General features: G+C 39.0%; 1 pseudogene; it reads right to left on the bottom strand.

Annotated features, from left to right (window-relative positions):
• Positions 1-5,554: 5,554 nt before the first annotated feature.
• LOC121471681 overlaps positions 5,555-7,670 on the bottom strand; it is a 40,494-nt pseudogene continuing 38,378 nt past the window's right edge.

Raw genomic sequence — 7,670 nt, 5'->3', positions numbered from 1 at the left:
TTTAAAACGTATGTCTATCTCAGAATGTCAGCTTCTCACAATGTCTATGTTTTTTCCCTAAATTTCTGTGTAATTGTTTTCAGTAGCTCATCTGTATGACTCAACATGCCTACAAATAAACTCCTCGATTTCCTGCTTTCATTGTCTCTTTCCAAGGTATCTGAATGTTTCTCGTTGTGTTATAATGTTACATATTTTTATCTCAGATTAAATGCAATTGTTTAAAAATTACAGGATGTTTCAGATATTCCTCCTGCTAGCATCTGGATTCATTCTGCAGGCAACTCTTGAAATCATTGCTGCGGCTATTAAACCATAATACAGTCTCTGACCCCCACCCCCTATGTATCACGTGATTTTGCAAATCTTGATAAAACTTCCAAATAAGCAAAATTCAGCTGGCATGGCAATTTGGAAAATATTTAACCGTGCAGGTGACTCCAGTGACAGCGCTTTTGCATACGTCAAGGTCCGGGCTGGCATTCACATAAGACATCGGAAGGGAAGTACTAGGACTGCCTTGGTTGCAGTCCCGGGAAGGGACAGGTTAGTCGCCTCCTCCCGGCCTGAAGCCCGGGGCTCTGCAGGCCATCCTTTGTCTATATAAGACTAAAAAATTGACTACACTTTTGATGTGAAATGATGGGGATCAACAAATACTTGCCCAAACGAGAGCATTTGCGGCCCTTCTCAAGGTGCCAATTTATCACCATTCCTTCTAAGCAGCTCTAAATATTCTGTTTATTGTGATTTATTATGTTTATGTGCTTGCTGCCCGATACAAACTGCTGTGCCCCTGCCCAGACTTATTTATCACTTGTCAAATTTGTTTTGATGGATCTGTGATTTTATTCTGCATTATGCTGAGAATGTGGGCTCAGTGGTATGGCTGGGATTGATAACCCGGAGCAAAGAGCAGGCTAGCTGGGCTCGTCCACTGGCCGGCCACTCCCTAGGCGCCGGCTTCCTCTTCAGCTAATGAGGAGTTGGAGGTGACATCACAGATCCTTTATCAACCTAATAGTCTGATTCCCCCCCCCTTTATTGGGGAATTAAAAAGTAAATGAATGGATGTACTTTTCTGAAAATAGGCTGTTCTTCCCATTGTATTTATTAGTGTTTGTGACTCCTTGTTACAGGAGATGAATGATGTTTAAATAGAGATCTCCATCTTGACCAAATGAGGATTTCATTCTTGCTCTAGGCTGGTATCTTACGGTTCTTCTATGTTGTTTGAAATATTATCTGTCATGTCTTTTGCTTCTGTTGAGCTTGAACACACTATATCTTATTTTCATGCATAAAAAGGCATAGCATGAGTGTGTCTCTAAAAAACATGGAGTGCATTTCTAAAACTCAACACCATTAAGTTGAATTTACCCAAGAAGAAGCCCTTAGGCAAGAGCCTCTGCACTTCACGGCTTCTGCACCACACGTACTCATCACACCACTGTTAACCAAGGCTAGAAATACTACTAGCATAGTCTCAGCCCTACATAAAAAAAAAAACCTATTTACATAAAGACGTATCAACTAGGAGACTAAACTTATCAGTATTTCTCATTATAATGCATTGCTGTAACACTTCCATTCAAATAATATTTATTGAGTACCCACTTTCCCCCAGAGCAGGGTTATAGCGTCCGTGCCCACACACAGACACACAGACAAGACCCGCCTTCACGTGTTTATATAACAGTAGAAGTAAAACTAATAATACCAATAATAATAATAAAAGTATTTGTCAGATGGTGATAAACATCATGAAGCACAATAAAGCAGAATAAAAGAATAGAAGAGACAGAGAATGTGAATTTAACTTTTAAAGAGTGTGAAGAAAATCTCTGCTAAGGTGGCATTTGACCAGAGTTCTGATGAGAGTGAGCGTGCAAGCCAGGCAGAGAGAACAGCACGGAGCCTGAGGGAAGAGCGCTGTGGTGTGTCCTACAAATGGCAAGCTGCCACCTGGGCCTCGGAGAAGAAGCAAGAATATGAAGAGCACGACGTTGGGAGCCCCAAACACTTTAGCTTTTGCCCTGAGGGAGACGGGCTGCACAGGCAGTATTTTGACCTTGGCAGTTACATATTGTAGACACAATAAAAGTAACCACTCGGGCTTAGCATTTCAACACACCTGCATGCAGGTGTCCTTCCGACTCATTTTATCTATGTGATGAGTAGGTTTAAAAAGGCCACTCTAGTTCCTAAGGTGACGAAGGACCATGAAAGCTCATAGGTGTGGAAAAAGAAATTATTTGGATGGTACATGAGAAACACATGCAATCCAATGGATAGGTGTGCATTCTTCTACGTTTGAGCTAAATACACAGAATGTTCACACAAAAATAACATTTTGAAAGTCCAAGTACATGAATAACTTTGGAAAAAATATGCAGCTTGATGATTTTGAAATTCAGTAACGTATTTTTTTTAGAGATTTCTTTTTTTTTTTGGAGTAGTTTTAGGTTTACAAGAAAATTGAGAGAAAGGCATAGAAATTTCCCATATATTTCCCTGTATCCACACATGCATACCCTTCTCCTTATTAATATTCTTCACAAGGATCTTTTCTTTTCTTTTCTTTTTTCTTTTCTTTTCTTTTCTTTCTTTTTTCTTTTTTTCTTTTCTTTTCTTTTCTTTTTTTTTTTCTTTTCTTTTCTTTTTCCAAGGATAAACCTATATTGACACATCACAGTCACCCAGCATCCATGGCCTACCTTCTGGTTCATTTCTGGTGTTATACATTCTATGAATTTGGACAAATGGATAATAACATATACCAATCATTTTAATATTATATGGAGTTTTTCCACTGACCTAGAAATCCTCTGTGACTGCTTATTCATTTTGCTACTACTATTCCCTGGCAACCATTGGATTTTCTATTGTCCCCATAGTTTTGCCTTTTCTGGAATGCCATATACGGTGTGTAGCCTTTTCAGACTTGGTTTCTTTCACTAAGTAATAGATATTTAAGTTTCCTCCATATCTTTGCATTGCTTGATAGCTCATTTCTTTTTAGTTATGAATAAAATTCCACTGTCTGGATGTATTACAGTCTTTGTATCCTTTTATCTACTGAAGGACATATTGGTTGCTTCCAAGTTTTGGCATTAGGAATAAAGCTACTATAAATATCTGTGTGCAAATCTTTATTTGAACATTAGTTTTCAACTCCTTTGAGCAAATATCCTAATTTCTGGGTCACAGAGTATGTTTACATTCTTTTCTTTCTTATTTTTATTTTTTTTTATTTTTATTTTTTTTAAATTTTTATTTATTTATGATAGTCACAGAGAGATAGAGAGAGAGGCAGAGACACAGGCAGAGGGAGAAGCAGGCTCCATGCACCGGGAGCCCGACGTGGGATTCGATCCCGGGTCTCCAGGATCGCGCCCTGGGCCAAAGGCAGGCGCCAAACCGCTGTGCCACCCAGGGATCCCTCTTTCTTTTTTTTAAAAGATACTATTTGCTTAATTGAGAGACAGTGAGTGGTAGGGAGAGGGAGTGAGAATCTGAGGCAGACCCTGCACTGAAGGTAGAGTCTAATGCAGGCTTGAGCCCTGCATTAGACCTGGAAACCAAGACCTGAGACAAAACCAAGAGTCAGACTCTTTTTCTTTTTTTTTTTTTTAAGATTTTATTTATTTATTCATGAGAGACACAGAGAGAGAGGCAGAGACACAGGCAGAGGGAGAAGCAGGCTCCATGCAGGGAGCCTGACATGGGACTCAATCCCGGGACTAGGATCACGCCCTGAAGAGTGGGAGAGTCGGACTCTTAACCAACTGAGCCATCCAGACACCCTGAGTATGTTTACTTTTGTAAGAAATTTCCAACCGTATTCCCAAGTAGTTATACCATTTTTCATTCCTATCAGCAGTGAATGAGAGAATTCCTATTGCTCCACAATCTTGTCAGCATTTGCCATTGTCAGTGTTCCAGATTTTGGCCAACCTAATAAAGGTGTAGTGGTATCTCATTGTTGTTGTAATTTGTATTTCCCCATGATATATGATTTGGAGCATCTTTTCATATGCTTATTTGCCACTTGTGTATCTCCTTTGATGAGATATATCTTGAAGTCCTTGACAATATTTTCAATCTAGCTGCTTATTTTCTTATTATTGAAATTAAATGTTCTTTGTAAATTTTGGATAACAGTCCTTACCAGATATGTCTTTTGTAAATATTTCCTCCCAGTTTGTAGTTTGTCTTCTTATTTTCTTTTTTGTTTTTTAGGATTTAATTTATTTGTTTGAAAAAGAGAGAGAACACTAGGGCAGAGAGACAAGCAGACTCCCTGCTGAGCAGGGAGCGGGGCTCAATTCCAGGGCCCTGAGATCATGACTTGAGCTGAAGTCAGATGCTTAACTGACTGAGCCACCTGTCTTCTCATATTCTCAACACTGTCTTTCACAGAGCAGATTTTTTTTTATTAATTTCATTAATTTTAATGAAGTCCAGCTATCATTTATTTCTTGGACTGTGTCTTTGGTGTTATATCTAAAAAGGTCACTATACTCAAAGTCATCTAGGTTTTCTCCTATGGTATCCTCCAAGTGTTTTAAAGTTTCAAATTTTATATTTGAAAATTTTATATTAAAATTTTATATTAAAATCTGTGATCCATTTTGACTTAATTTTTTTTGTGGAGGTTATAAGGTCTACATCTAGATTCATTTTGTGCACAAGGATGTCCAGTTGTTCCAGGGTAATAATGTATTTTAATAATGTTTTCTTTAGTCGGAGTTTTTATGATGTGCTAATTTAATTAGCAACATTTTAGATAGCCTAATATGTATTGTCATTTTTAATAGATGGAGAGATATTTGGTACAGAATATATGAACTAAAACATACTTATAGTCAGTTGGAAGCAATAGTAAGTGGAAGCAATACTATATATTTCTATACATTTGCACATATATAGCAAGAGTCTGGGCCTTGGACTATGGCAGGCAATCCTTGAGAGTCTTAAAAATGTAGATAAGAGCATTTTTCCTGAGTTCAGGGTGAGTGATGTAAGCAAGTCGATTGAGCTTACAGCTGCCACCCCTTGAGATTTGGGCTTGACCTCCTTGGGCTTGACAAGAGCTTTGATTGCCTGGGCATGTGCACTCACAGCCTTAGAATTATTGGCCTGCTTCTTTTTCATGCCCTTTTTCTTGTGCTTCTTGGCAGGATACGTATTCCTCAGGAAATTGGGGTCTATCCCCTTAAGAGAGTCATATCTTCATATCCTTCTTGTTGCTGTTTCTGGGTCATTTTCATGACTAGTTGTGCATGATGTGGTTCTTGGACTTGGCCATGTCTGCACCGAAGCACCTTGTGTTGGAAGAGAAAAAGAGAATTAGAATGTTTTAAAACCTATTTCTCCATGCAGTCATTTTTTTTCCTTAAAAAAAAACTCACACAAAATTCCAAACACAGTGAAGACACAATAAAGGTAAATGATTAGTCTCTAATCACATGTTTCTTCGTGTGTGTGTGTGTGTGTGTGTGTGTGTGTGTGTCCAAGGTTTATTGAAGATACTCCAGCACAGCAGAAAGATTCAAACAGCTCCCTGTGTTGTTTTGAATTTCATCCCAGCTGTAGGCTGAGTGACCTGCAGGTTGGACAGGCTTCCAAAGTCCAAAAGTTTCAACATCTCCTTAGTGTCAGGATCTACCTCGATGATCTCCTGATGCAGGGCTGAAACCTGGGGCACGTAGCTCTCCCTCCTTCCTCTCTCCTCCTCTTGCAACCGGGCCCTGCTGAATGCGCTTGGTCAGACGTGCGACATAGCCTGCGATCCCGTTGCGGAGCTTCTTGCTGGGGATGATGGCAATGTCCTCGCACACGCGCTTATTGGTGTGGAAGTGGCTCCCCAGGCGCGGATAGTGCTTCTTGAGGATGACTCGGGTGCCGTTGTCAGGGTTTAGGTGCACGCTGGCCCATGTGGCAGGTATAGTAAGGAGATAATCACATGCTTCTATTTGGATGATCCTTTCGTTCTCTACATTGTTCAAATGGGAAATATCTTATTGAACATTTTACCTACAAACAATTCATGTGCAATTCAGGATGCCTTTAATCTAACCTCAGATTTTTTTTCTCTCTCTCACAATTAATAATGGAATCTAAGTCAAAAGGATAGTGGCGAATTTTCTACCAATCAATCATCTTCCAAGTTTTCCACCTCATGGTGTGATTGTTAAATGAGATTATACACATGAAAGCACTTTAAAAAGAGCTGCATAAATGTTAATTATCATTTCCAGAATTTTTTTTCCCTAAATTTCAAGCTCTGCTACCTAACTAGATGCATGACTCTGGAACATCCTTGAAGTGATTGGCTAGATCTGGAGAGTTTTCCCAAGATTTCACATGACTGGGGCCTTCTTGTTCTTCATCTTCATTATTACCTTCTCAGGGAGGGTCTCCATGACTCACCAAAATACATTATTCACTCTTATTGTTCTCTTTCCCGGGACCTTATCCCTTTTTCCATCCAATTTGCCACTGTTTGCAGGTATATTTTAGTTTCTGTATGGGACTATAATGTCCATGAGGCCAGGGACCATACCCATTCCACTCACCACTGTATCCCCAACACTAATCATAAGGCCTGACTCAGAACAATAGCCAGATGGGGATAAAAATAATTCACCTCTTTACAGTGAACATTGTTATGATGATCAAACAAAATCATTTATGTATAAAAGTTTCACAAATTTACAGAAAATAGAGGAAATTTAAGGTGTTATAATTGTTTTGAGGAATAAGTTTAAGATACTAGTTATCGCCAACCTATTCTCGACCAACCCCCCAAGGTAAAGGGCAAAGCACACAGAGGACGTAGACCCATAAATGCATATGCTTTACTATTCTGGTCTTTGGCTTAAAATGAGAGTGTGCAATCATGGACAAACATCGGGGTCACATGAAGAATACCTTTCCTAAGGTGAGAGATGGTGAAAGAGATGAGATCTGGAATCAAAGCAAGACTAGTAGCTACTACTGCTTGTCCCCACCACCCAAGGCCCATCCCACCTTGAACTCTCCTGACTCAGATAGAAAAAAGTCATTGTTCAGAGCAAAACATCAGTTAACATGAGCTGTTTCACACACAAATGAAACACATTCTGGTCCCCTATAACTTCTAGTGAGGAAAAGCCTCACTAGAATAACATACTTCCTTTCATTCTGAACTTGTCTGGATCATCCTCTTTGGTAAACTAATGTATAAATACACAGTGGTACACACACACACACACACACACACACATATACATTGCCTATAAATATTTAAATATCTTTGTGTGTTTCATACTTATACAAAGATATGAGAAAATTGAACATTTTCAATATCTGTCTAGATTTTCTCAAGTTTTTTGCTTTATTTGTGAGTCTCCATCAAAGAAATATGCACAGAGTATTTGTTTTGCCTGTTGATTATCATACAAATGCTGGACAATCAAGAATCTCAATTCCTCTTTAATTCTGCAATCAACTGTTGCTACTAACTGCTAGCACCAGAAATGCACTTTTCTCTATTTTACATTCCATAGCAGAAAGAGGGAAAATAAGAGGAATTACATAAACTATTTGGGTTTTTGGAGACCTGGGAGCAACTTACAGATTTGGGATTCAACATTAATGACCCTGCATCCTTCTGGGGTAACTTC

This window comes from Vulpes lagopus, chromosome 11 (genome assembly GCF_018345385.1).
Source record: "Vulpes lagopus strain Blue_001 chromosome 11, ASM1834538v1, whole genome shotgun sequence".
In the NCBI taxonomy this organism is placed as follows: domain Eukaryota; kingdom Metazoa; phylum Chordata; class Mammalia; order Carnivora; family Canidae; genus Vulpes; species Vulpes lagopus.
The sequence above is the reverse complement of the archived record's forward strand: the minus strand, read 5'-3'. Positions and strand labels throughout refer to the sequence as shown.